This window comes from Peromyscus maniculatus, chromosome 10 (assembly GCF_049852395.1).
Source record: "Peromyscus maniculatus bairdii isolate BWxNUB_F1_BW_parent chromosome 10, HU_Pman_BW_mat_3.1, whole genome shotgun sequence".
NCBI classification, from domain to species: domain Eukaryota; kingdom Metazoa; phylum Chordata; class Mammalia; order Rodentia; family Cricetidae; genus Peromyscus; species Peromyscus maniculatus.
The window spans coordinates 55,681,359-55,703,947 of NC_134861.1; the positions used below are offsets into that span (position 1 = coordinate 55,681,359).

General features: G+C 34.9%; 1 pseudogene; it reads right to left on the reverse strand.

Annotated features, from left to right (window-relative positions):
* Positions 1-19,143: 19,143 nt before the first annotated feature.
* LOC102927788 (nascent polypeptide-associated complex subunit alpha pseudogene) lies at positions 19,144-19,726 on the reverse strand (annotated as a pseudogene).
* Between the last annotated feature and the right edge of the window lie 2,863 nt (positions 19,727-22,589).

Below are 22,589 nucleotides of genomic sequence, written 5' to 3' on the forward strand. Positions count from 1 at the left end.
TCTCTACCCATAGCAAACATATATATTTGACAAAATTTCTAATTGATTCTCCAAGTATTTTACTACCTTCAATATATGTATATTCATATATATTTTATTAACTATGAATAAAATTTTATGGTTGTATGTAAGTGCTTTACTTATTTCCACCCCTCATTATATGACTGGTATATTAGTTAAATTGCCCTGTCATTCTGAGAAAACTCTGATCCAAAGCAACATAAGGTAGAAGAAGGTTCATTTTGGCTCACAGTTCCAAGGTAAATTTTATCATGGCAGAGAAACCATGGTGAGAGGTGCTTGCAGTGACTGGTTATTTTAATCACATAGCCAGAAAGGAGAAATCAGTGTGCGTTTTGCTTAGTTAACTTTCTGTTTTTCTCTGAGATTGCAGTGAAATGGTGTTCCCTAATCTCAACTTGTCAACTTTGACCATCACAATAGAAAACTACAATAAAAAATGACAATATGGATTTTATGAGGGATTTGACAAGAAGTATATTTGATTAAAATTAATATAACCAATATATTTGGAACATGTTATATGTTGCAATTTCCCACATATTTTCCTTAGCTTTTGATCAAAATTTGTAGATAGTTGCTAAAATTGGTATTATTAGTGGAGAGTAGGTACATTATGTCTAGGTCATATTGTTCTGGGATTATTTGTCTCTAGGTAACTGATAAACTGCCCTCATGTAGGTTTTTAAAAATACATTTTTATCTCAAGATTTTTGTTTACTGGAAAGCTTTATAATAAAACAGCTTTTTGAAGTATTCCTGTATATGGTTTCTCAAGATGTTGCAGAACTGTCATCATGTTCTACATTCAGTTCAAGAAAATATTTAGGTTGAAACATGCATTGACACTCAGCGGTGTGAATATTGGTGGGTCTCTATTGCTCTCAAGCTATTTTAGAAAGATAGTGAAAGAGAAGGATAAAAAGCAGAAGCTATTCACAGACAAAATTCATCCCGGAGTAAATATACTAAAATTTCTGTCATATGGCACAGGTCACACTTGTGCTCTATAGTGTAAAACACTATGGTTATTACATAACAGTTATACCCAGAAAAATAGAGATACTTTTTAACACCTTGGAGCATGCATACCAAACAGCCACAAAGCAAGACTATATTATAATAAATAAATTAAATTACAATCCAAAAGAAAAAAAAAACAGAAAAAAATACATAGGAAAAAAAAAAACTACTAGGCATTGGTGTTGGCAATTATCTCTTGGGTATGAAAACAAAAGAGATTTAGACAAATGGTTTTGTATGGGCCAGCTCAACAAATTGAATTTATTTTAAACCATGTGGATGTTGTGTTTAACATCCAAAAATATAGAGGGAGAATCTTCATCTTCTAAGTAACAAATCCATAAATAACCAATGTAAAAATGTTTATGTTATCTAAAATATACATCATTACAAAGAATGTATATAGAAGAGCAATTGATGTATGGCATGGTGCTTAAAATTACTGATTATCAGTAAAATTCTAAACAAAACCTGTCAAATATCATCACATAAACGAGGTAAGTGCAGAAACAGCATTCAAAGAAATGATGTGTATATGTATATGTGAATGTGCACATGTGTGTATAAACATAAGCCATTGGAGAAAATGAACATTTATATAGTCATTGCATGAAGTCACATTTCATTCTCTCAAAAAGTTAAATGCAAATTTCCAGTGATCCAGAAATCCCACGTGAGACTAAAAACCCAAAGGAATTTAAAACAGGTCCACAGATACTAGCCTAATATGGTTATTGCAATAATGTTTAAAATAGACAAACCATAGCAGTAAACCTCTTTGTCATCTTAACGGTGAAGCAACACACACACACACACACACACACACACACACACACACACACACACACACACCTTAGCATCCGGGGCATTCGCCCAGGTTGCAAAATGCTTACCATTCAGGCTTGACACTCTTAGTTTGAACTACAAAAACCAATATAATATATCATGGTGGCAACAAATGTTTCTATTCCCAATTCTGGAAAGGTGGAGATATGTGGGTCCTGGGTCATGGTGACCAACTAGCACATATTTAATGGAAAGTTCTAGACCCATGAAAGGTTTTGTCTCAAAACCAGCCAAACAATAGGTACATTGTACCTGAGAAAAGTCACTTGAATAACATCTGTTTCCTGCTTATGCATGTACACACAGGTGCATGTACAATCTCTCTCTCTCTCTCTCTCTCTCTCTCTCTCTCTCTCTCTCTCTCTCTCTCTCTCTCTCTCTCTCTCTCACACACACACACACACACATACACAAACACCATAAAGCACAAATTTTGTTTGAAAAAGGGAATTTCTAGTTGGCACACTTGATGTCCCAAATAACTAGTACACATATTTTTCCCAAAATTTGATTTTCTTTGTTTGTATATGAAATATTATTTTCAAGTAAGGAAATAATTAATGGTGTCTATAAAAAGGTTCTAGACCCTGGCCAGAAAAAGGCTTGCTTGTTCGTTGAAGAAAAATAAAAAAAAAACAAAAAAAAACCTTTTCAGCCTGAAATGACTTGAGCTACATAGCTGAGTAGAAGTGCAACTTGCCTTAGTGACCCTGCCATCATATCTCTCCTCTCATGTAAAGAGAGATCAACTGAATAAATCTCAAGAGAATTTCAGAAATTACACCTTTATAAAGCAAATTAAAAACATAATTATCTGAGCTCTTGTGGTCCTTAACTCTTAGATTCTGTTCCATAGTATATAATATCTCTGAGTTTGCCAAACTAAATTTTTATGAGTTTTATTAATTACACTATAAAATATTTGTGTGTAGCTTATAGGACAGTGGCATAAAGTAAATGGAATAATTAGTGGGCCATACTCAGCTATGCTCATATTAAGTGATCAACTGATCATTATAAAACTGATTATTTTACTATAATACTCTCCTTAGCAAATCTTAATATTGACAAAAGACTACAATTTGGTATCACTTTTTGAATGTATATAAAGACAAATTTTTAGACTTCAGCTATTGATAATAGATATTTGCTAAACAGTTGATATAAGGAACTGTTTTATTATTGTTGAGTTTGTCATAAACCTGTTTTAAAGTCATTATATTTTTATCCTGTAGCCACAACATGTCTAATTTCCATAGAACACTTTTACTTATAAATGAATTAACTGATATGACATGTGCATTCAAGAGAATTTTACCTACTTTGATAAAATAATCCTAGGAACTGTCTTCTAATTGCTGCTGGAAGGCTTTAATCAGCCTTCAATGGCATCCTCATCCTCTAAATAAAAGTAAGGTGTCTTCATGCCAGTGATCCTTTTAACTGTCAAAAGTTACCTTTACTATAGTAAGACAGTATTAAAGAAAAGTTATACATACATAGAAATTGACAGTTTTAGTATCTATAAGTTCTTAGAATTAAAGTTTCTTCAAGTCAAGTGATTAAACCAATTGAAGAAAATTTAACTAAGACAATTCTTTTGCGAGAAAAATAATGTATATTTAAAGAAAAAAGAAACTAAATAACTGATTTTTGCTTCTTAAAAATTTATGATTAGTTTATATTGTTTTTGGAGTCTCTTGAACATCCCCACCAATGGCAATTTGAAAGGACTTTTTCATAAATGCAAGCGGGGTTTTCTTAGTTAGTAATGTGGTTGTTCATGAGAGCATTGTCAGCCCAAGTGGGAGATTATATATATATGGAATAATATCTTTTCTATGTAACTTTTGGTTTATAAATAATAATAATAATATTTTATTTCTGTTGCCTTGATTGCCTCCCAGACATTGATTTTAAGTTGATATTGTTGAAGATACCATGTACTTCAGACACAGGCACCCAGAGGACCATGATTGTATGGTTTCCAGTAACAATTAGTACACCTAAAATATGACTCATGAACCTGAGAATTAGGGAGCATCATGGATGGAGTGGCATAAAGAGTGTAAGAGCCAGAGGACCAGGACTCTCCTCTGACATTATATTTCCTATAAATGATATGTAAATTCCACCCATTATATTACTACAAAATAGCCATATTAGTATATATCTTAACCAAACCCTGAAGATGCACACTGATAGATAGGCTAACATGTAAGGAAGAAATCTCTCAGGGCCCCACTCTTAGACAAAGAACTACAGGCAACTAAGGAATGCTAACAGAGGGGGTGGGCATTTGCCACTCCCAGTGATGAGCCACCTAACTTACTGTCCAATACTAAGTGTCCAACCCTGAATTAATGCTGAGGGATGTCTTTTTGTATGCTATTAATATATGTTGTTCATATTGGTTAATAAAAAAAGCTGCTTTGGCCTATGGCAAGGCAGCTTAGAGGCAGACGGGAAATCCAAGGAGAGAGACAGGAAAGAGAAAGGCAGAGCCTAGGGAGAGATATAAGGCAGCTGCCAAAGGAGCAACATGTAATGAAACACAGGTAAAGCCACGGAACTTGTGGGGATATATAGATTAATAATTATGGGTTGAGTTAAGTTACAAGAGCTAGCTAGCAATAAGCCTGCCATAGGCTATACTGTTTGTAAATAATATTAAGCCTCTGAGTGATTATTTTATAAGCAGTCACAGGACTGCAGGGCTGGGCAGGACCAGAGGAACTCAGACCAGAGAAACTTTTGACTTCAAATTAATATTCATACAAATGGCACTAAACAGACTCCCAGGTAATTTTTATGTATTTAGGGTTTTAGAAATAGTGTTAGTAATGAGATCAACAACTAAAGGAATGAGAGGCAAAGCTGAGCAGCGGTGGCACATGCCTTTAATCCCAGCACTCGGGAGGCACAGGCAGGCAGATCTCTGTGAGTTCAAGGCCAGCCTGATCTACAGAGCGAGGTTGATCCAGGAGAGGCACCAAAGCTACACAGAGAAACCCTGTCTCAAAAAAACCAAGAGAGAGAAAGAGAGAGAGAGAGAGAGAGAGAGAGAGAGAGAGAGAGAGAGAGAGAGAGAGAGAGAGAGAGAGAGAGATTGAGAGAGAGAGAGCATGATTTTTAATGGGAGAAACAAGAGATATGTAAGAAGAAATGAAGGGAGGAACAGAAGTAATTACACTTTAAATTAAAAACTCTTAAGAGAGAAAAAGAAACTGAAAAGTGATTAATTTAAATTTCAGATTATTAATTGGATTCAAAACTATGGAAGTTATCAAAGTCACTTGCTAAGAGAATATCAGCTTGGGTGTAAGTTCCTACACTTCTTGCTCAGATGTGTTATCTCTTTAATATGCCTTTCTGACCAATTTTAAATTAAAAAAATACCAATTTCAGAAAACAACTGTAAAATGAAACACCATACCAGTTAAAGTTGTAAAGCAGCGTTCACTTCTGAGCAATAGTAGATGTGGAATGATGCTGATAGATGCTGAAGCAGTCGACGGCCCCAACCTGGACCATCAAACATGCTGTAGCACATACTGCAAAGGTGGAACACACTGGAGGTCCTGGTGACAGATTCAAGATAGAGACACTTGTGCAGCCAAACAGGAAATACCTTTACAGTTCAGCCTTTTCAGTTTGGGGTTTTTAGTTGTTTAAACAACAACTACAAGCCAATGCCCCTCCTCTCCCCAAAAACCTATGTTACAATATATGCTGTATCCATGAAAAAATTTAAATAGGTAACACATACCACTCTACAGAACTCCAAGGTAACAAACAGTCATTGGAAATACTTCCAAACTGACATATCATTACTTAAGTGGACTAATTTGCTTTCTATATTTTCTTGAATCACATTTTCTACCTCAATCATTATTATTTTCTTCTGTGCTTTTAAAAGTTGGTATAGCTCATGAATATGAATTCTTTATAAATTGATGCATCTATAAAAGCAGAAAAGAAATCGTGTTTTGTTAGCTGTTTAATGCTGCTTTCGTAACACTTGCAGAGGCAAGTTCTAGGGATAATTAGATTTGGAAATCATATTCTGATTCTTTAAGATTTTGGCTTAAAGAAACATTGTATTTGCAACTCCTATGTGAAAGTATCAACTCATTACAGATAATCTTAAAGCTATTTTCAAAAGTATCTGTTAAGTCATATATGAGACTACTACTTAATCATTGCATTCTCCAAAAATAAAACATCTTGATACATGATTTTTTACATTTATGCTTAGATTAAGAACACAGTACACAGATGTGCAAATATGTTAAAATACCTGGTTTCAAAGATAACTAATAAAAGGAAATGTTCTAGGTCAGCCCTTATATTATCAATGAGATACATGTTGAAATCTCTGGGTTTGAAGAGATGAGGGAGATAAAATTTTCTTACAATCAAGATAAATGTATTTCACATTAACAAGTAGTTGATATTCCATGGTTGGAATTTTATGGCATTGTTTATTTAAAAAAACCAAGTTTAATCAAGTCCAGGAGTTATTTTACTTCTTGAAATAAAAGAAAAATGAAGCAATGAATTAATGCTTTGAGTATATGATCTGAAAGACAATGACCCTCATCACATTTTAGTAGTTAATAGAAAAACAAACGTAGACTACCACAAAATTTCTTGTACTTTTAAAAGTATGGAAAATGTTTTGTGAAACTTCACCCTGATTAGATATTCAATTTTCAACCTTTATACATAGAGTATTTAGAAACAAAGTAAAAGTGTCATTTTTAATATCATACACAAATATTCTAATTGTATATTATAATTGTAATTTATGAAAGTTAGAGCTTTTCTCTAACGTTGTCATTAAATTGTTTTAATAATTTTGAGTTGAAAAACTAAAGCATGTATTTTCCTTCTTGGCTGTCTTTTTTTAAGCTAAACTACAAATAGACTCATTTCAGTATTTTGGGAAAAATATGATTTTTACTTATTTATTATCAGTGTGAAAGCATGGTTACAATAGTGCATTTTTTACATAGCTAGTTGTAACTCTATTTATGAGATGAGTGGCTAAAGAGGACACAATGACTGAGGTACTATTCTCCTTTAAATCAATATATAGCTTATTTTACACATGGGAAGGGATTAACCTATGTAAATATTTAATAAGTATTTAATCACAGATTATTAAAAATAGAAAACATTTGGCAAATGGTTTTTTGCTAAATACAAAATGAGCTATGTTTTATTATTAAAATTTAGAATTTCCTCAAATTTTCATTTTTAACATAAAACATAATTCATCATGGGGTTTCATCATGGTTCAGGAAAGAAATTATCCGTTCTCTTTAATCTCTTGGTTTACTTTAAAAATGTTGTTAAATGTTTATCATCTTGGCTTCTCCTTTAAATTTAGTTTTGTCTTGTGTGGGTGGTTGCAAGGGCAGACGGCAGATGCCAGGGATAGGGAGATAAGTGGGATCACAATGCATAATGTGAACTCCACACAAAAAATTAATAAAAGCTTTTAAAAGAGCTTATTCACAAGCATTCTCCAAGAACAGTAATCTGGGAATCTTTTATACTCTGTTCTGAATTAGGAAGCAAACTCCCCCAAAATGACTATATTTGCCAGACAGTAGAGTGGGAAAAATAGTCTTCACCATGGATGAGCCATTTCTTTGGTTATTTGGTTATCCATTACAAAGTGGTAAGCCCTGAAATCATCTATATAAAAGAAACACTAAAGGGAAGAGAAGAATGCTGTAATTATACTGCAATTTTTCTTTTATTGGAAATATATTTTTCCATACTATATTCCATATAGTCTATATTTCAAATCATATTTCATTCCACTTTTTCATACTATATTTGTAATACATTCTGATTATGGTTTCTTCTCCTCCAAATCCTCCTAGTTCCTCCACACCTTATCTTCCTTCCAGTTCCTTTCTTCCTCTAGTTAGAAAACAATGAGGCATCTCATGTATAATAATAAAAGAAATATAACGGAAAGCAAATTAGTATAATAACACTAAACAAATGGAAAGAAAGCAATTCCAAGAAAATCACAAGAAACTTATATAGAAGCAGAAAAACTTTTTCTATCACACAGGATTCCCTTCAAATCCCCCAACCAGAAACCACAATATATTTGCAAAAGTTCCATGAGGAAACCAATATGAAAATGCCAGATACAACATCAGGAGACACAGAAGCTACAAAGATGCCTTTGGGCTAGTATTGTGTTGGCCATTTACTGGTGGCTGTCGGCCTCCCTTCAGAGTCGTTTGTTTTTCAGTGAGACCCCCTTGAAGAAAACTAGTATTTTATTTACAGTTGTTTATGGGTTGGAAATAACATCTGGGTTAGAGATGGGGGCTTATTTCCCCATCTTTGCTCAGCTATATTAACCCACCTAATGCATACCCTGGCAGTCCCTTAGTGTGATGCTGCCAAAGTCTCGGTGACTTCCTACGTGTTATCAATCGTTTAAATACAATCCATCAAAACAATCAACGCATTTAGAGAGCCTTGTTTCCTTGCTGCCATTCACCCTCTCAGAGTCTTACACTGCTTCTGCCTCCTCTTCTACAGAGTTTTCTGAGTCCCAAGGGGACGCATTTGCTGGGGACATCCCATTTAGGGCGGAGTGTTCCATGGCCTCTCACTCTCTGCACTTTGTATAGCTGTGGGATTCTGTATTTGTTCTCATGTACTGCAGGAGGAAGTTTCTATGATGGTGGCTGAGCAAGGCAATGATCTGTGAGTATAGCAGAATGTTCCTAAGAGCTATTTTATTTTTATATTCCTTTAGTAGAGCAGTACTATTTTGGTTTCTTCTATGTCCTTGTGCTGTCTAATCTCTGGTTCTTGGCCACCCAATATTATTCACTCTGGGTCTCATTGAATGAGGCTTCAATCAAGTTTGATCTTGGTAGGTTATTTCACAGTTCTGTGCCATTATTGCAACAGTGTTTCTTGTAGGCAGATCATTGAGAATGATGTAATTATACTTTAAAACAAAAACATAATTTAAAAATCTCCATGATAGAAGAAAATACTTATTAACAACCATTTTCAGAAACGTATCAGAAACACAGGCACAGAGAGTGTGTGGCTTTAGTAGCATCATTCGCAGTCTTCGCTGTTTCTGAAGATTTCTTGTCTGTACACTGAGATTTCTTTTCTGTTCGCTTTTGTGGAAATCTTATGGGAAGAAGATGTTAGCCACAAGATACCCCTTGTCACCATTAAATGGCTCTAGCCTCTGGAAAGCCAATCATGTGAGATTCAGCATAGTGGTAGAGGCAGAAACTTCTCTGAATTATGTGCGTTGTCTAGATTAGTGGTTTGCATGTTGATAAAATGACCTTCTTTTTTTTTTTTACCACTCTGATGTGTGGAATTCTCTGTGTGGTAGCATTAGCAGTTTTCCAGCAGATAGTTGCATACCTCTGGTGAGTGTACTAGAACACTTAAGACCTTAGTGAAATAAAATTCTCTGAGTATTAAGATTCTTGCTTGCATGATAATACAATATTTTACTAAGGCATCATATACAATAATACATATTACTTTAGTCTGATTAGTTATAGCTTTTGCTGATCTTAAGATTTATTCTCATCACAGCTTTAAGATATTCTGTGAAAAAGAATTATAATAGAAGAGAATTTAAAAAAAAACTTTATGAATGTCACAGTTAGACCTACATGGGCAATAAATTTTTCATGCAATATAAGGGTCTTGAAAAAGCATTTAGGATACATGAATTATAATTATTTTCTTCTTCACAATTTGGGTAAATAAAAGATTTTCAGATGAAATACACAAAATTATATCATATTTGTATTTTTAGGTAACAGAAATTAATATTTGTATTTAAGCAAAAGGTATACTAATATCAGTATGTTAAATACAATACATGTATACTTTTACTAACAATTAGTGGCATGGAACAATGTGAATGTGTATTACAGTCTTTTATGTTAGGAGACATTCCTAACAACATTTTACATAATTTTTTCTTATATTTATGTATGTGTGTTTGTGTGACTGCATGTGTGTGTTGTATATGCATGTGGTAAACACACATTTATTTGAAGATGACACAAGACATTGAATTTTCTACTCTGTTAATCTCTACCTTGTCCCTTTAAGAAAAGATTTCTCACTAAAACTGGAGTTAAACTTTTAGCCAGTCAGCCTCAGAAATTCTCATGTCTCTTCTCTTCACATTAATAGGGTTATAAGCCTGAGGAGGAATTTAGGTGACATTCTAGGTGCTATGTAGTTTTGAACTCAGTTCCTTATGATTTCACAGCAAAAGGTGTTTTCAAGAGCAATCTTATACTTCCTACATTGTTGTTTATAGCGGTACCATTAGTGACACTTTGTCCTCAGTCAGATATGTAACATAGCAAACAGTGTTGATAACATCACTGAAACCAAACATGGGATAACAAAGTTTATAAATTTTACAGTGGTGGGCAAGGTGCTACCAGAACTCAGTGATTATTAAGTAACTATAGAAGCACAGATGCACATGTTTCATGTGATAAGTACAAAGAAGCTGTATTTTATATGAGCTAACTCAACTGGATAAGAAATCCCAAGGATTTCTTGTAGTATCAATAAGGCACAATGTATTTGTAAATTTATTCTAGAGTATCAGAAAACTCCTTTATAATCTAATATGAATGAGATATCTGGGATGTCAAGACATGGGCAAGGGGACCAATGAAATGCAATTATATATGATTGATAATCTATGGTAAGCATTCTAACTACTCAAACAATAAACAAATCTGTAGTTCATTCAATCTTCTCTTTTAAAAAACTATAACATAATAAAACATTAGTAATATCTTAGTGTAAGTACAATATGTAGTAAGTTTCATCAAGTTGGATTTTAAGGAGGAATAGGAAGTTGCATAATTAGTGTTTTGGTAGAAATTAAAGAATGTAAAGGAGCAACTTAAATGTAGAAGAAACGAACAGACAGGCTCCAGAGGTTTATTCAAGAACAGTCCAGAATTTCCAGAATACTCAGAAAAAAGAGACTATTAGAAAATACAGAGTAGCACTGAGTGAAAAATATCAGGGATATTTAGAAGAGATCAAATGCATTCCACACTACAGAGAAGTACTCAAAAATGAAGACAAAGCAACTTCCATTGATTTTGGCATAGAGCATGATCCAGGTGCCCTTGACAAGGATTCTAAAGGGTATGCTGGAAATTGGATTAAGTAACTTAAAATGTCATTGACAGAAGAGAATGTCTCAGCACTTTATCATGTGAAATGTTATATTGTGTGTGTGAAATAAATGGAAAAAGAAAAGACAGAAGGCAAAGAGAGTAGTATGTGTCTACTTTTGGAGTGTGGCATATGAGCAATATAAGGAGGGCAAATTGCAAGGAAAATATGGAAGAAATGTCCTTTGATAATTATTGGCAGGAAACAATCTCACAAAGTAAAGTTTTATGAACTATGTAAAGCAAATCCAGGTTTGGCTTAGATGCATGTCATCTTAGCACTTAAAGGTTTGAGGCAAGAGAGTCAGATATCAAAAGACAGCCTCTCTTCCACAGCTATTTTGAGGCCAGACTATGTTCCATGAGACATTGTCTCAAACAAATGAAGATTATGCAGTGAGTCTGAATGTGGCTGGAATGTTGATGATGACAGAATGATAAAGTTCATACTCCATGTGATCAAAGAAATGATACTTTTAAAAAATAAAAAAGTTCTTTGACAGTTTTATATAATATAATAGGATGATACTTGCCCTTCCTTTCCAAAATTTTCCCAGATTAACACCTCATTTTCCAGACACCTAACTTCATGCCATTTTCCCACCTCCAGGCCAATTTTTTTTTTCGCCACCCAAACCGTTACTTCCCAGTCTTCCACTGGGATGTGATTGACTTGTTAAGGGATGCAAGCTTAGAATCTTAGAGAAAATTGAGTTTCCCTCTCTCAGAAGCTTTGCTCTCCACAGTGGGATTTTTGTCTATTTTAGGCTTGCACAGTTTTGTGTATGGTGTTATATACCCTGTGAGTCTGTGTATGCCGCTGTCCTATTATATAGAGATTACACTGTTTCTTCATAGTTATCCATCAACTGTCTATTCTCTTCCCACCTTTTCTTCCACAGTGGTACCACCCTATGAGATTAAATGCAAATCTGGTATCATTACTGCACCATCAGCCTATAGACAGGTCAGAGATCCTGGGAGAAATTTGCTCTTATTTGGCCAAATGGATAAAGTCATAAAGCATTTTTAAATGACTCATTGTTATATTCATAGATTAATTAATATTTTAACACTCATCAGAGAATCCTCTATTTGGAAGAGATTGTATTTAACACAAAGACCCACAACTGACCAAAGTGCCAAAAGTAAGAGACTACAGGATTTTTTAATCACATTTTATAATATGTTTTTGAGACAAAAACCTTCATTAAAAATATAGATAGAAGAAAATGTGGCAGAGGAAATGTAAAAGTATAATGCAGATATTGGAGAGCAAAATGTAACTAATTTAATGGAGACAAAATGGTACACCAAATTGATTTTCCTAATGTAGCTTGACTGTTTTAAATTTAAGCTTAAAGCAGTCCATGAAAACCATGCTTCAACAATGTGGATGGATGGATGGATTGGTTCAATGTTTTCTTCTCATACAATTTCCATGTAGGTAGAAAACAAGAAAGTAAGAACCACAGTGAAAAACTTTGTGTTTGGTAGAAGTATAGAGAATATAAGCTGGTAAAAATGCTGCTAAGATTATGATTCTACAAAAAAGTGATGTACTGAGAAAACTAGTTATTAAATGCATCATATCATGGCATAAAAGAGTTTTAAATTTTTCCAGCCCTGAAATTATGATGAATAAAGATTTCAGCAACTGATCAATGAATATGGGAAATAAAGACTTGGCAGCCTAGACAGAATCCTTTTCTTAAATAATCTTTTATTTTTTTCAAAAATTTAAATTGAAAAATGTATTTTTCATACAATATATTATGATTATGTTTTCCATTCTCCCAGCTCCTTCCAGACATCCAACACACACTCAAGGCCTGCAAAGGTCAAGACTCCATCTTCAAGCCAGAAACTATCTCCAACTGATAGACTGGGCAGAATCTTAAGAAAATAAGTGTCACTGAACCTAGAGAAAACCATGTGGTAGCTTAAATGATTTGGAAAGATGGGAAAAGTAAGCCACAGAGTGGACAAGAGACCTTAACACATTGTATGAAGGATTCTAAAGTGTACAATGATTATGATTTAAAATATATAAACCATTTAAGAAGATTGAAGAAAATGCTGTCCTCCTAAGATAAAGTACAATCAGTTGTAAAGAGGATGATAAGGATCAAAGAATTTGGAGATGTCTTCTGATGACAGGTGCAGAGTGATAGATGGATAAACCAAGTATGGCTATGTTCAAAAATAAAGTAAGTAGGTTTATGTCATATAAAGAGATAGACTCTAGGGATGAAGTGGGGTTGAAAGGAAATCAAAATAACAATGACAAAAATAACAATAAAACCAGCTAAGATATATTTAGTGAATATATGTCATATATTTCAATATGTTAATATTGATATTAAAGTAACAAAGATGTCTGTTTACCTTGTCACTTAGATTTAAGAATATTTCTTTTGGGGCTTGATTATTTGCTCATTGGTTCTGAACATTGTTCCTTCTTGCAGAAGCCTGGAGTTGTTTCCCAGAACCAAAATTGCAGCTTACAGCTCTCTGCAACTCCAGTTCCAGAGGATCCAATGCCTTCTTTTTACTTCTGTAGCCTCCTTCATGTGCACAGTGCAAGATACATTAAGGAACATATGTATCACCATAATAAATAAATATATAAATAAAATAAAGAAATATCATAAAGAATCTGCCTTCTTAACACACTCTGTAAAACACATAAAGTGACACAAACACAAAGTATAAACAACTTCAAAACATCAAGAATTTGAAAATAATGGTACAATGGTATTTGGATGTCATGTAATTTGGACCCATGTTATTATAATTTTGATGGAACTTAACAAATATGATTTCCAAAGTGGCTATACAAGTTTGCACTCCTACCAGCAATGGAGGAGTGTTCCTCTTGCTCCAAAATCTTGCCAGTATGAGCTGTCATTTTTGGTTTTGATCTTAGCAATTCTGATTGGTGTAAAATGGAATTTCAGAGTCTTTTTGATTTGTATTCTCCCAATGGCAAAGATGTTCAATATTTCTTTAAGTGTTTCTCAGCCATTTGATATTCTTCTATCGAGAATTCTCTGTTTAGATCCGTACTGCATTTTAATATGATTATTTGATTCTTTGATATCTAGTTTCTTGAGTTATTTATATATTTTTGAACATTATAACTCTATCAGCTGTGGATTTGGATACTAGGACAGAAGGTCTCTATCTGGAAACTGCCAGTGGAACCTCATCATCAAGGACAACTTCCACACAGCTCATTGAATAATGAGAGATCAACCTCATGTGGGCTTGGAGGTTTCATGCCTGCGTTCAAGTCTCTTTGGCAGGAGAAGGTATTCTGAAGGCTATGTAAAGATAAACCCAGGCATCAACACAGCCACAAAGCCATCCACCTAGATTCTGTCCTGCCTGCAAGATGTGCTGAGGAAATGGGGACACAGAATATGTGGGAGAGGCCAAACGATGTTTGAGTTAACTTGATGTCCATGCCACTAAAGGGAGCCAATGTCCTTCACTGCCTGGATGGCCAGGTTAGCCCAGAGACGTAAGACTGAACCAAACATGACTGTTAAAAAACAAAACAACAAAAATGATTCCTAATTATATCCTGCTATACCTATAGATCAGTGCTGTGCCCAATCATCATCAGAAAGCCTTCCTCTGGCAATAAATGGGAGCTGGTGCAGAAATCCACAACTAGTTGTTAGGCAGAGAGAAAGACAGAGAGACAAAGAGAGAGACAGACAGACAGACACACACACACACACACACAGAGAGAGAGAGAGAGAGAGAGAGAGAGAGAGAGAGAGAGAGAGAGAGAGTCTAGATTGGAATCCATAGAGTCCCTCCCCACAGAGATGGGGAGGAAACACTATACTTTTGGAGTGTGAGGGGATGGTGGACATCAGGAAAACATGTTCCACCAAATCAACTAGACTGGGATCATATGGGTTCAAAAAGCCTGAAAGGCAAGCACATGGCCTATATGGATCTGAACTAGGTTCCCTGAGTGTATGTTATGGCTGTTTGCTTGTTGTTTGTTTGGGAATCCTAATAGTGGGAGCAGGTATAACTGATTCTTTTGCCTGCTCTTGAGACTCTTTGCCTCCTGTTGGGTTACCTTGTCCAACCTAGATAAGAGGATTTAGCCTTGTCTTGTTTTTTATTTTGTTGTGGTTCGTTGTGGACTCTTGAGGCCTGCTATTTTCTGAAGAGAAAACATAGGGGGAGTAGATATGGAAAGTGGGAAGGTGGGTGGGGGGAGCTATAAGGAGTGGAGGGAAGGGAAATGGGATAAGAATCATTGAGAGAAGAATTATTTTCAATTAAAAAAATTTAAAAAGAAATATGATACTCTTATAACCTCATAAAAAGTACACCATGTAACATCATTTTATGTTATAATATGAAGTTTAATTTTGAAATCATTTCCCCTCAATATCTAAAATGTGTGTCAATGTAAAATGTGGATTCAGACCCAGCACAATTACATCTCTTGACTAGGTTTATTCTTATCAAGGTTTTTTTTTTTTTTTTTTTTTTTTTAAAGAAATGGAAGCTCTTAGGTGTTATGGAACAAGGTTCAGCTACAAGGCAGGATGACTAGAATTTGGTAGCAATTTGAAGTTATGATTAACTTGAATGCTTTGGCAACTCATATATTGTAGAAAGGAAGTGTATATGTATATATTTTCTAGTTTCAGAAACAATAATATAGAAGCTGTATCTCACTTTGTAAACCGAATATCTTGAGCCAATTTAGAGGGTTTACATCATTGGATTAAAATTAATTTTCAAATTGTATGAATATACTTTAGAAATACACTATTTAATATGTACCATGGCGGTTTATGGCTCTTGCAGATATCCAGATATCCTGTCAGCAGGTTGTGGATTCACACCATAAGTCTAACCCAATAGTTTCAAATGTGGTTTCCTGCTGAAAGTCTAGACCAATTGTTTCAAAAAAAAAAAAATCAGCTTGCCCCATATCCCTTCTACCCAATCCCCAAATTATCAAGGCATGAAATTCCTGGCTTACATTTTTTTCCTTCAAAAACCCTCCTACCCCTGAACCTGCCACTGCTACTGCCTTTCCCTCCATCTGCTGAGTGGCGGTCCAGGTTCAAATCTCACAATAAAATGACCCTTATGTGCTTGCATCAGAAATCAGTTCCTTGGTGGTCTCTGGGAGTTTTGTGACATGAGTATAACACCTCAACCAGGATTAGCTACCCAAGGGAGGCCTTGACCCCTGTTAGGAGTAAATGGGGTTGGGATTGAGGGGAGGTGGGGGGAAAGGAGAAGGGAAACAGGGGTTGGTATGTAAAATGAAAAAAAATATTATCAGAGGAGATCTGTGGTTGGTATGTAAAATGCATAAAAATTTCTTAAATAAAAAATTTAAATATTTATAAAAAGATATACCATGGACATATTAAGCACAATTATTAATATTTCCAGTTTCCAGATGAAATAATGGCAGCATATGCACATACATATTCTGTCCAGATTTGCTCAGCTAGTAAGTGGCATCTTATGAACTAAACCCAGGCAATCTTGTTTTGACACTCTTGTCCCTAACAATGCCAAACACCAAAGTGAGCACAAGTACATGGATGCATTTTAATTGTATTTCATTATTTCTGTGGAAAATAAATTTCATCAATTTAAACTTAAAAATGCAAAACAGAAAGCTGCCTCTTATTTCATGCACTTAGGTAGAGACTTTCACAAATTAAAAAAAAACCTAGAGAAAAATTTTACAGCAATACTTTTATCATTTGCAAATGTAAATAGATGTAATATCAAAGTTATCAATTTAATCTTGAAGCTGAAAGATAAAGCAATATCTGCTTAATATTTAGGAGAAGGAAAGAGTATAAAGTATTCATAGACTCTCTAAAATGTTTTATTAATATATTGTTGAATAAATACATAGCTGTTTGAAAACATTTATGTGTTGACAAGAGTTACATCTTGGACCATAGGGATTTAAATTTGTAATGCAAGAATCAATGTAGATACACGATATTGTTTTATTCATTAAAACAAACAAGTAATTACCAACATATTTTATCTTTGTGATATTAAACCATAATTAAATAAAGTATCTTCTATAGGAGTTAATAGTCTTATTGTCTAATGAGAACAAAAGTAAATTTTGAAAAGGAAATAAATACATATAAATATTTGTTTTTAATGCAAATTAAACACTTTGACTTGTAATTAGGAATGCTACTTTTACAATAACTTTAATGAATTCATATTAGTTGTTCTAAAATTCAACTTTAATACTTTTCTATAAAAACAATGTTTTTTAGGAATACTGTTTTCTATATCATGTTACATAGCTGTGTGCTGAGGTTTGGCAAACAACCTTAAGTGTGGTTAGGTATTTGAATGTTAAAATAAACAAAGGCTATTTTATTAGAATAAATACATATCATTCATTTATATAAGCTTTCATTTTTCATCTGAATTTAAAATTTATGTTGTCATTCCGTGTTTTGTTGTGACAAATCTGGCAACACTATGCAAGCCACAAGATTGTGAACACGCTAGCTACACATTAACCTATTTTATCTATCATAAGTTTATATTTAAATTTCTTGAATCTATTTCAAATTCTATTCCTTAAAGAACAGTGTTGTCTTATACTACTGTGGTGCTCCTAACCAATGAGTAATAATCAACATTGTAAAAGCCAACCTTATAAAAGATTAACAAGGTTGTGGTCTGATGTAGGAGTGTGTTGTAGTTTTTAAGTATCATAACATATTAAAGAAAAATAATAAAAGAAATCTCGTTTATATCCAAGATAATGAACAATTAAGAAATTATTTCAGAAAATACAATAGAAATATTTTATGAAATAGTTTATGTGCACCTGAATGTGTAGCTTCTTGTCAAAATCCATGTTTCAATTTTATTTTTAGCTTTTATTCATTCTCTCTTTCATTCAGATCTCATAGTCGATTTGAACAGATCACTTAGAAAAATCAGTGAAGCACAAAATGTATTTGTCTTGTTTGTTTTGTTAACAATTGAATCTACATAGTGAGTACATTTTCTTAAGTAGATATGGCAGTTTCTTACTTAAAAGCATGAGTTCTTCATTCAGTAAATGTACTCCTAAGTAAATAAATAATACTTCCTTATTACTTTTAAAATTCTTTTTTAAAAAGTTATCTGAAGCATTTAATGAATTCTATCCATTTACCCAGAACTCTACCACCATCACCAAAATATCGTATAGCTTTTATCAGGCCACTTAGAAATCTTGCCAGAAGGTAAAAAAGCATTCCATATTTTGAAGATATTATAATTTTATAAATACTTATAATCTTATAGTTATAAGTAGGCTATTCACTCCTGATTTGAATCTACATTTTATAGTTCATATTGCCTTGAGAAAAAGTGCATGTTATAATCTAGTTCATCCTTTTACCTCCTGATACTAGGTGGATGATAAGAAGTTGAACATTGCTGCTTTGGAGTTATCAGCCAATACTCACCTATAGGTAACTTAAAAGCCATTATGACCACATAAAGAACTAGGACCACTGCTAAAATCATTTAATTATATGATCTAATAAAACAATCCTTATGAATGTACTTCCATACAGCACATTCTTTAGTTATTAATAGTTATATGCATAAATGCATGCCACATTCATTTCATGGAACTGTGATTTTCATTCCATGATTTTCTAAATAATTAATTATACTATGAATTATTTGTGTAATAATAAGCAATTACTAAAAAATTAATACCACTTAACTCACTTTTAAATATCTACAAGGTGAATAAATATCTGGAGCTCATGAGCATAGAAACACATTTTTTTATCCAACAAGAAGCCACAACTTTATTAGTGATAGAACAATACAAATGTCAAACCAAGCTGTAATTCCACTTTCAAAACACTGAAAAACGGGCAAGGGGGAGGAGAAGGGAAGTGTCTTTGCTGTCAAATAGTTACATTGTTAATTCCATAATAGCATTTACAATATCTTTACTGTTATTCAGGGCTCAGACTGCCTTTGCTCTTGACACATTTGCTTGTGACATGACCAATTCTACGTCCTTAACCTCCACACCTGTTTCATTAACCTCTTCCTCCTCACTCTCCTCTTGTACGGTGGGAGTCCGAGTATTTTCTTGAATGTTTGAAACAGCTTCTCCTTGAACTTTGAATTCCTCAGCAGCTGATAACTGTGCTTGCTGAGACAAATCTTCAATCTTGGCTTCTCCAAAAGCTATGTAGGTGTCTGAAACTGGGCCCCAGTAGACATCTGGTTTTGTGATGACAAAGAGGATATATTTAGATTTCCAGACAGCGACTCTACTAATCCCTGTAACCTGTTGGAAGATCCAGTTTGGACATAGCCTTCCTTTGCTTTCTTTTCACTCCGACTCTGCTTGGCTTTCCTGATCGGTTCTTCATTGATTTCAGCGGCTGCCAGCTGAACTTGTTGTGTGGTTGTCTGTGTGGAGTCTTGTTCCTCGAGCTCTGGTACTGATTCATCACTGTCAGATTCTGTTTCCAACCCTGTCTCAGCCTGAGGCCGTGGCACCTCCTTCTCTGTAGCTTCTCTGTGGCTTCACCAGGCATTTTGTGTGGAGAACAAGGAACCAAGATGGCGGCAGAAAGAGGGCGAGCCAGAGCTAGAAATAGATTTTAATTTATAGGGGATAGTAGCACACAGGCAACGTGAAAGGAAAATGAAGGAAATTAGCTTTATTAAACCTGAAATGAAGCTAGAGGGGTTAGAGAGGAGCAGTCACAGGTTGTGCTAAGTCAAACTAAGAACATATGAAGAAGCCTTACAGAAATCTACTATGTTCTATTTAAATATGTTTAAATACAAATATATAAAAAGAGTTTTAACAGAAACACCTTGCATAGGAATGCTTCTACCAGAGACATTAGTTTTTAGATGAAAATCTCAGTACCAGGCAAAGAATACTTCTGAGTAAAGTATTTGTCAAAGAGGTCTCAGAGACACCCAGAACCTACAAGGTATGGCCATTGCTCTTGTTTGCCTATCGTAACTAGATGGTCAGACTGTATTGCTGAAAATACCTCTCTATTGGAAGACAAAGCATAAAGAAATTAATTTCAATGGAGCAGTGAACTCTTCCTGCTGTCAAGCTTTCATAATGTCTGAAAGTGCTGTGCAGCTTCAGTGGTTAAAATATTTCAGGAATCTCTCCCAGGTCTGGACTCTGCATGTTCCAATCTCTGGGACAATAGTGACAAAAGTGATTTTAAAGATAATCAGCTGCATTCTGACTGGATATCAGGCATGGCCCACAGAATGAATATTATACCTGGAATATAGATTAGTCAAAAGCCCATGACTGAAGATATCATAAGCCATAATGTCAAACTGTCTTCAAAATATTTGTGTTTATAACCATAAACGTGTATGGCTCTCAACTTATCTCAGAGACTGCCCCCTACCTCCCTCTATCTATCATCTATCTTCTACTTATATGTTTATCTGCCTTCTCTCTATGTGCCTGTCTTTCTTTCTTTCTTTCTTTCTTTCTTTCTTTCTTTCTTTCTTTCTTTCTTTCTTTCTTTCTTTCTTTCTTTCTTTCTTTCTCTCTACCTATTTTCTATCTATCATCTATCTATCTATCTATCTATCTATCTATCTATCTATCTATCAATCTGCACACAGAATGGAGAGGAGTATATGAAAGGGTTTTGAGAAAAGATATTGAAGGGAGAAATGTAACGATTTTATAATCTAAAAATGTATGGTTACAATATCAAAATAAAAGTTTTAAAATATATTATGTAAATGTGCAGTGTTTTCCATAAATAAAATATTTTTTTTCTGGCACATTCATTATGAATTTTTCTTAAAAGTATGTTTTTTAACTTTTATTTATTCTTTGTGGTTTTCACATCATGCATCCCAGTCCTGCTTATCTCCCTGTCTCCTTGAATCTGCCCTCTGACCTTGAAACCTCCCCACAAATCAAAACCAAATTAAAAAAAAAACTGAAATCCAAACCAAAACAAACAAAAAGTAAAAAAAAAATAAAAAAAGAAAAAAAGAAAAAAAAGAAAAAAGAAAAAAATAGGAGAAAAGAATTTTGTCATGGAATCTGTACTGTGGCCCTTTGAGTCATGCAGTTTACACTTTAGTCTATTCATCTTTGTAACTTGCAAGTGTTCATTGCCACAAGTCATTTGTCTGGCTTAAGGCATTTGGTTTCTTTCTTTTTTTTTATATTTTTATTTTTTAGTAAATTTATTTTACAACATCATTAACATCATTTAGTTCAACATAATAGCCACAGATTCCCCTGTTCTCCCACTCTCACCCCCTCCCCCTCCCCCCACCCCACCCCCCATTCCCACCTCCTCCAGATCAAGGTCTCCCCCGAGGACCGGGATCAACCTGGTAGACTCAGTCCACCCAGGTCCAGTCCCCCTCTCCCAGACCAAGCCAAGCGTCCCTGCATAGGTCCAAGGATTCAAACAGCCAACTCATGCAACGAGCCCAGGACCCAGCACCAACACACAGCTGCCTCCCAAACATATCAAGCCAAATGACTGTCTTACCCGTTCAGGGGGCCTGATCCAGTTGGGGGCCCCTCAGCCTTTGGTTCATAGATCCTGTGCTTCCATTCATTTGGTTATTTGTCCCTGTGTTTTATCCAACCTTGGCTTCAACAATTCTCGCTCATATAAACCCTCTTCTTTCTCACTAATTAGACTCCCAGTGCTCCACCAGGGGCCCAGCCGTGGATGTCTGCATCCAGATTCCTCAGAGCTTCCTTGGATGGGGTTTATGGCACAACTAACAGGGTGTCTGGCCATCCCATCACCAGAGTAGGTCGAGAGACGGCAGGAAGGTATTTGGTTTCTGTTGCACCACCAATAATAGGCTCTTACTGGGACTCCCCTTGGATATTTTATTGTTGTCCTGTCATGGTAGTCCCACTGTTTGGGTCTGTAGGTTTGTCCTCTTTACATGCTCCTACAGCTCATAGATTTGGTGTGGACGCTGGGGCGAGTCAACACATAGCCCTGGTTCTGGGCCTGGGTAGTTGGTCATCCTGCCAGCTTTCCCTCATTGTAGGTACCTGGCTAGCTCATCCAGTGCAGCCTGTAACAAGGAGCTGGCCAGTTCTCCTGCTCTCAGGTTCTCAGATCCAGGTCCCTCTCCCTCACACCACCAGAGCCAGCTCTACTGTTTTGCCCAGGCAAGGTACTGAAACATAAATCTTTTTAAAAAATATTTTTATTTATAATTAATTTAATTTTACATATCAGCTACGGATTCCCATGTCCTTCCTCCTTCCATCCTGCAGCCTTCCTCCCCAGTCCACTCCCCATTCCCACCTCCTCCAAGGCAAGGTCTCCCCTGGGGAGTCAGCCCAGCCTGGTAGATTCAGTTGAGGCAGGTCCAGTTCCCTTCTCCCTACACCAAGGCTGAGCAAAGTATCTCAGCATA